General features: G+C 41.3%; 1 long non-coding RNA gene across 1 annotated transcript; it reads left to right on the top strand.

The window, feature by feature from the left end:
• Window positions 1–5,465: 5,465 nt before the first annotated feature.
• On the top strand, window positions 5,466–6,403 carry LOC143414900 (uncharacterized). The gene is made up of 3 exons (XR_013095507.1): window positions 5,466–5,528; window positions 5,603–5,689; window positions 5,769–6,403. It is a non-coding gene; the product is annotated as an uncharacterized LOC143414900 (long non-coding RNA).
• Window positions 6,404–7,517: the final 1,114 nt, after the last annotated feature.

Below are 7,517 nucleotides of genomic sequence, written 5' to 3'. Positions count from 1 at the left end.
TAGAAAAGGAATATTGTTGTAATTAACACTATAAGGTGGGACTGTAGTTACATTTTTATTTAGAAACAGCAGCCTGGCAGTATTAGTGCAGAGTTTTTGTATCCCATGTTGTACCTAGAAGTAATTTAATGAAGTAGAGATCATGGGATATTGAACTATAGCATCTGATCAAATAAATTTGGGGCATAATGCAGGAGAAATCAAAGCAAAGCAATGGTGTGAACAGTTAGCAAAGATAACTAAAAGGAAAAGAAGAAGTAATTTTTTAACCCCTTAAATAGTATCAGACGCTGTTTGAAAGAGTTTAAATTGTCTTAAATAGCTTAAATGTATCTAAATATAGTTGCCTAATAAACGCATTAGCTAGTTAGCCAAAAAAAAGAAGATTTTCTAATAGTTTTAGCCCTTCTCAAAATCAATGAAGTTGATCGAGAGCTTCTTTGGTGTTCCAGGGTCTGTTCAATGATGGTGCGCAAAGTAACGATCTGCTCCACGCCTGATCAACCACATCGAAATCCGCCCTGCTCGTCACGTAACATTTTGTTGACTGCCCGCTGTAATCGGTTCAGGAGGACTAGACAGAATACTTTCTCCAGGAACTGAAAGCATTGTGATTCCTCGCAACTTGCTATAGTCGCCCAGATCACCCTTCTTTGGGAGTTTAATTAATCCTAATTGAAATAGCTAAAAAAAAATTGGAGATGTTTAAATATATATGAAAGACAACAAAAGTTAGAATGATAGTAAGAATATTTACAATGGTCTGCAACAGTTAGCTAAAGGATCTGTAAATAAACTCCTGAGCTAATAAACTGTAGTTAGAAAAATCTAGCTGGATACTGGCTTGAGAGATTAAATATGTTATATAATCAGAACATTCATGTTATTTATGCAGTATAGTTAAAAGACTTATCAGTCAAGCAAAACATAGAACAAAACATAGAATCCCCCTTTGATTTAAACTCAGCTCTCTCTCTTTTATGATGTCTCTAATAGCATTAAATTAAACTAAAATGACCAATGTTGTTGATCAAAGGGTGCTTGTCATACATTTGGAGAGACTTCCTCCTGAGGTCTCGTGCCATACCACCATAAACATGCCAGACTTTGTCCTATCTTGAAAGCTAAGTAGGGTTGTGCCTGGTTAGTCCTTGGATGAGAGATAGCCTGGGAATACCAGGTGCACTAAGCTTTCCTCCCTGAATCTGTTTTGGCCAGAGGCTTCGTTGTGTTAAAAGGGAGTTTTCATCATTAAGTGCTTTTTTATAGGGGGATATCTGATTGTTGGGATTTTCTTTCTATTATTGTAGAGTCATACACTCTTCTAACCTGTAATACTGTCCAGAGTTCGTGCATGAACAGTTCACTTTTTTGTCTGCACATAGCTTTTTGCAGATTAGGCTCTGAACAGCAGGCAAACCAGAAGAATTTCTCTGTGCAGCCAACGTTAGCTGAGATGTAACAGATGGATTTAAATTAATTTTTAACTTTATTATGCAAAATCCCTGACTTTAATAGAAACACTTGCTTGGCAAGCAAGTGTTGGGGTCAGTCACTCGATTCAGGTCATACTGCATTACTTGAAGCCCATTTACCAGATTTGGTCATTCTAACTGCCACAGACGAGGATTATTCAGGGTATGCTTGTTGGCTAATGACTTGTGAAAATTCATTAGCCACTGAGCGTGCGGATCAGAGGAAGCGAGATCCTTTCTTGACCTATCTCATCTGGTTTCAAAACACTAAAGATGGCGATGGTGAAAATGCTCATCACAGGCCAATGGATAATCTAAACACCAACAAGACCGAATACTTAGAGGCTGGCCCCCAGACCGACGGCACGATCAGCGTCGATGGAGAAGATCTGGCGAAAGTACCTCATTTCAAATACCTCGGATCGATGATCAGCAATGACGGCGATATCCTACTAGATGTACGAGCCAGGATCAACGCAGCGTGGATGAAATGGCGCCAAGTCACCGGCGTCCTGTGTGACCGAAGAATGCCCAATCGCCTCAAGTCAAAGATCTACAAGAGTGTAGTGCGCCCCGTCGCCCTCTATGGATCCGAGTGCTGGCCAGCCACCGCAAAGCACGAACAAGCCCTTCACACGATGGAAATGCGGATGCTGCGATGGTGCCTAGGCCTGACACGATGGGACCACGTCATGAACACCGACGTTAGAAAGAGGATGGGAATCACGCCAATCACAGATAAGATGCAAGAAGCGAGGCTGCGGTGGTACGGACATGTGGTACGGAGCGATGAGAACTCAGTGGTGAGAACAGCATTGCGGCTCAGCCCCCAAGGACGTCGACCTAGAGGCAGACCAAAGCGGAGATGGATGGACCGAATCAAGGACGACGTGAAGAAGATCGAAGCCGATCTGACCGACGCCCTTGACCGACCCAAGTGGAGACGACTTTGCAGAAAAGCGGACCCTGCAACCGAGCGGGAAAAACGCTAGGAGGAAGAAGGCCAATGGATAATCTCATGGCGGCTAAGTCCACAGCAGCTGTAGTATTTATGACTTTAGCAACCTACTTTGAATTGCATCAATTATGCATTTTATACATTGAAGAAACAAGTACACAAATTTCTTGATTAGATTCAACAGGAGCTCAGAGCACAAGAAGTCTATCCTCTTTTCCCAGCTTCTATATGAATGTCTTCCTACCTGGGCAGTAGATCTGACCCCATGAGAAGGGGAAATGTCAGTTGACATGTGGTTCAGAGGGAAAAAATGAGTGGGAGTTAAGAGAGCATTGCTGTGGGAGAACACATGAAAAGGCTAAGGAACAAAACTGGCCTGAAACTTCAATAACAGTCAGACCTGCTGCTGGAATCATCTGTTTGAATAAGGAAGTGAGCTACAGTAAAGATGAAGTAGCAGCTTTTATGTCATGTCGTTATGTACAGTATGTACAGTAGACACTTGATGTAGACACACTATTCCGTGTGTTTGCTTTTTTATGTGGGATGCTTTATCTTACATCTTCAAATTCTGTGATGCATCACTTGGATTCTTTTGGATTCTAGTTTTTCACCTATTTCATAATATTTAACACATATTTCATTATTCTGTTACAGTATTTTTCCAATCTCACACATTACAATGCTTGACAATGGCTAAACTCTGCTAGGCAGTTCACTGACAGCTGCTCATTTAACTTGGTGCTATGGTTCCCCCTTGTGGCTAATACAGGGTAATACATGCATAATACAATGTGATTCTCCCAGTGCTTTCTCAAAGTGACTCTTGGACTGGTGTTGAATTACCAGTGAGACTGTGTACTCTTCCATTGGATTTTTCCCTCTTTAAAATGTCTGTTTGACCCAAACACAGAGAGCTGAGAGAGTTCATTTAAGTTCTTCATTGTTTCTTTTCTCAGTGGGCTGTAAAGCCTGCCAATATCATGACATAATTTAACTTTATCTCAGATATTTTGCCTGTTTTGAGAATAATGGCTTCATTAAATTTAATAAAACCCACAAGTGAGAAACCTGTTTCTGACACTAGTGGAAAAATTGGAATTTTACACTTGATGTTACACTGAGGGGGAGAAAATGCCCCCGTGCGCAAAGGTAGACTGAAGAATAGAAAATTTCATCAGAACAAGTGGAAGTGAAACGTGACTGATGCTCAGGCTGAGGTGTGACGAGGCATATAGTAGGTTCAAGATTGCGTTCACTGTGGTGTGAAACTCCCAAATGTGAAGCTGTACTCCCCTCTACTGGTCAGTCTGAGAAACTGTCCCAGTTATCCCTGCAACCATATTATCAATAAAGCACCATTTTTCAATTTTTATACAACACAAAATAATACAGGAAATTACTGAATCTCAATTAGTTTTATTGTATAACCCTTGGTCACAAACTCCCTACTTGTCAACTACTTTGAGCCAGTTTGTGACAAATATTACATGCTCAACATGTCCAGGTGCTACTACAATTAACCTGTAAGCTACTTCCACTCAGTTAGTTATGATTGGGTGTCAAACCTTCTGTTTCTGACTCCATCAACTAGAGGCTGCTGTAACTAAACATGGAAGGTTAGCAAGGCTGACATAATACCACCATGCTAGGCAGGACAAAAACTTTTTATTTCATTCGGGGTAAGAGTTTTAGTAAAACTAGTTGACATGATCTGGTTACACTTTTTTACACTTTTCAGAGAAAAGCCGAAAACCCATTGTAACCCAGTTCCTAAAATCATCTCAAACAAAAAAGAAGAAAAAGTAAAACATTTAATGTTCATTGTTTCTGTTCTTACTGTCCTTGTATAATGAAAGTGAAATTAATATATTTACTTAAACAAAAAAAGGGACACGGATTTATATATTTGTTCTGGTTAAACAAGGGTTAAGTTTCTCCGAGGATTGATGAGCTCCACTCCTCGCGTGTCAGCCAATCGGTGAAGCTCTAGGTAGCTCTTGTCCCTCCTTAGTACCAGCTCCCAAGTTTTCAGTCTCTTGGTTCTACAGCCGAACAGAGCAGCCGGGCAAAAACTTTGTTATTAATCTCTTGTTAAATTAATCTCTCACAAGTTATTTTTTTAAAAAAAGAAAAAAAAGGACAACAACTTTAAACTGATATTGTTCACAAAGTATGGTTTTGCACTTGTTGTCATAGAGGACAGAGCGAAGCCGGAAACGCTGAGCATCCACTCGACAGCGGTAAGCTAAACGTGGCTAATTAGACACGTGATGTATCGAGTGGGTTACAGTTGTTGGGTGTCTCTGAAAGGCACTGTTGTTGTGCTAGTTATATCGTTAACCAAGTCATTAACATGTGAAAAGCTGTAAATGGTTAAAGCAGCTGAAAATAAGTTTATGAGAGATATTGTAAGCAGACTTCATGCTGCTTCCTGCTTAATTTTTTGATGTCACTCAGTTATATTACAATGCTCAGTATTGAATACTTGGAGGTAATTTTTAGTGTATTCCCACTTGTACTTGTAGGCCTATGGTACAAGCGGGATTAAGCACATCTATTTTAATACTCCTATTCATGGACTGAGTCCTTGTGTTTACATGTTATTGAAATTATGTGCACTTTGTTCAGTTCTGATAAGCATTTGTGTATTGCTCCATCTCTTAAAAGGGGTAATATACTTATTTATTTGTGATTTTATATATATGCAGTGAGTTTATATCTGATGGATGTAATCATGTTACCATGAAAAGTGAATTATATGGTGACTATAATTCCTGAATGTTTGAAGCCTTGTAGATAATCTTTAATGTTACTGCAGGTGTAGCCGGATGGGCTACTCGCCCTTCTTTTTCTCTCTTTCTCGCTCGCCCTACCACCCTCACTCTCTTTCTGCTGCACTCGCTCCTTGTATCGTGTGATTGGGTTAATTAGGAACCCACCTGCATATTGATTACAGGGTGGTGTTTACCTGTATAAAGGGAAGCCGGTTTTTTTTGTTGGATCATTCCTCCCGAGCTTCTGGTGCGATACGGCAATAAATGCTGGCCTATTGGTTAATTTACCGATACAATCGCACTGTGTGACTGCTACAGGTAGGCCTCCTTTCGACCTCTGATTTCTCTCAAAAGTCGATAACTAGTAGTCATGATTCTGCGGCCCGCTACAGCGCGGCTGTTTCTCTTTTCTTTACTCCAGCTGTGGTGGAGAGACGCGAGTTGCGTCCACCGTACAGTACAGCGCCTCCAGTCTTGGGGTAAGCCGCTTATATTATAGCTGCTAGTATTTGTAAATTAGAGACGATTAAGGTTATCTTTGCCTTTTTTTGTTTGTAGGGTTTGATTGCTGCTGCACCTTCTCAGGGACCAACCGCCTGATTTTAAGCAAAGAGTCGAGACGCCTGCCTAGCTGCTGTCTTGTCTTGCCCTGTTTTATCTTGTGTTCCGATCTGTTGGCCGTCCAGTTTTGTTCCTGCTGCTGGCCTCTCCTCGCCCCTGGAGGCTTCGGGTCTCACGTTAAGCCCCTTTTTGGACTATCGTTTTACTCCAGCTTTCGCGGCTGGTCGGGGCGATCTTCAGCTGCATATTGGGCTGGTGTTACAAAAACTGGTACCGCCTCTCCCTTTCCCTCTCCCAGTTGTGGAGAGCTGCGCGAGACAGAGTAGGGCTACGGACAATCGGAACCAGCACCAGCTGTGGGCTGGCTCGCAGAGCACGAGTATTTCCAATCTGTGCTCTGTGGTGTATATGTGGGTGTGTTTTATTGCAGGTCTCCGTTTTTCTTTTAATTTCTTTTTTTAGTATATAGAGAGCCTTTTTATGTCCCATGTTTTTATCCTTTTTAATGTGTATATCTTGTGCTTTTATTTCAGTGAACTGAGGATCTACCAGCGGCCGTGGGACCTTAGGTGGCGGGTCGTTTTCCACACTTTTGTTGTACAGCACCAGGTAAAGAGACTATAGTTGGTTTTTTTTGTTTTTTTTTTTTGTGTGTGGTTTTCTTTTGGTCCACCGCTGCTGGTAAATCCCAGTTGTATGTTTATTTTGTTGTAATTTAGGACACTATTTTAGACAGTCTTTGTTGTTTTGTTTTTATTTTTTTAATAAATAAAATGGTGTTAATACATTGAGCCGGCCTCAGTGTGCATCCCTGAACCTGTGCAAACGTTCTTTTTAATTACATTTCATTTCTAAAGTTCATATTTCCCGGGGGCTAGAATTCCCCCAGGTGGCGTTGTCATTTTATTCTTTCTTTCATAACCCCGCCGACCACTTGGTCACATACTTGGCGTTGGTCGACAGGATGCACATTTGAGGTAGATGTTTTAAATTGTTTTATTTTTTGCAAAGATCACAGTTCACCTGTTTGAAGGCTCTATTTGTTTTAGAGTGTGATTATAGACAAGACAGCAGTATCCAGGTAGGAGGAAGAGTAATAGGATTTTAGCACCTTGCTGTTTTTTTTTCCTTTTTTTTTTTTTTTTTTTTTTTTTTTTTTTTTTTTTGGTCAAAATTTATTATGGAGGAAGAATTGCAGCAACTTGGAGACTTGGTAGCACAGTTAAAGGCAGATAATGAGCAATTGCGCCGGGATGGGGGCGCTGTTCTCGAGTCTGGTGGTGGTGCCGCGTCGGCCTCCTTCGCACCAGCTGGTTGCCAGTGTTGGGGAGTAACGGAATACATGTACCGCTGTTACGTATTTAAAATACAAAATATGAGTAACTGTATTCCGTTACAGTTACAGTTTAAAAAGGTGGTATTCAGAATACAGTTACTTTGTCGAAATAAATGGATTACACTGCGGTACTTTCCTGTTTCATTTTGTCGCGGGTCAGGACTGTTTGGGTTTTGTTTGACAGCTACGTTCTGTTGTTCCAGGCGGCAGCATTACGGTTGCCATGGTTACAGGGCGACGCTCTCTCTCTCTGCGACTGTGTGCTTCCTGGGTGAGAGAGCGCCTTGTTGTTGTTGTTGTGCTAAGCTAACAGGCAGAATGCTACAAGCATAGCTCTAAAGAATGTAGCATCGTGGGCAGTGTAGTCCGTGTTGCAGGGAGAATGGACTGCCATACATGTTATGGGTCTG

The sequence above is a fragment of the Maylandia zebra genome, linkage group LG23 (assembly GCF_041146795.1).
Source record: "Maylandia zebra isolate NMK-2024a linkage group LG23, Mzebra_GT3a, whole genome shotgun sequence".
Lineage (NCBI taxonomy): Eukaryota > Metazoa > Chordata > Actinopteri > Cichliformes > Cichlidae > Maylandia > Maylandia zebra.
The sequence above is the reverse complement of the archived record's forward strand: the minus strand, read 5'-3'. Positions and strand labels throughout refer to the sequence as shown.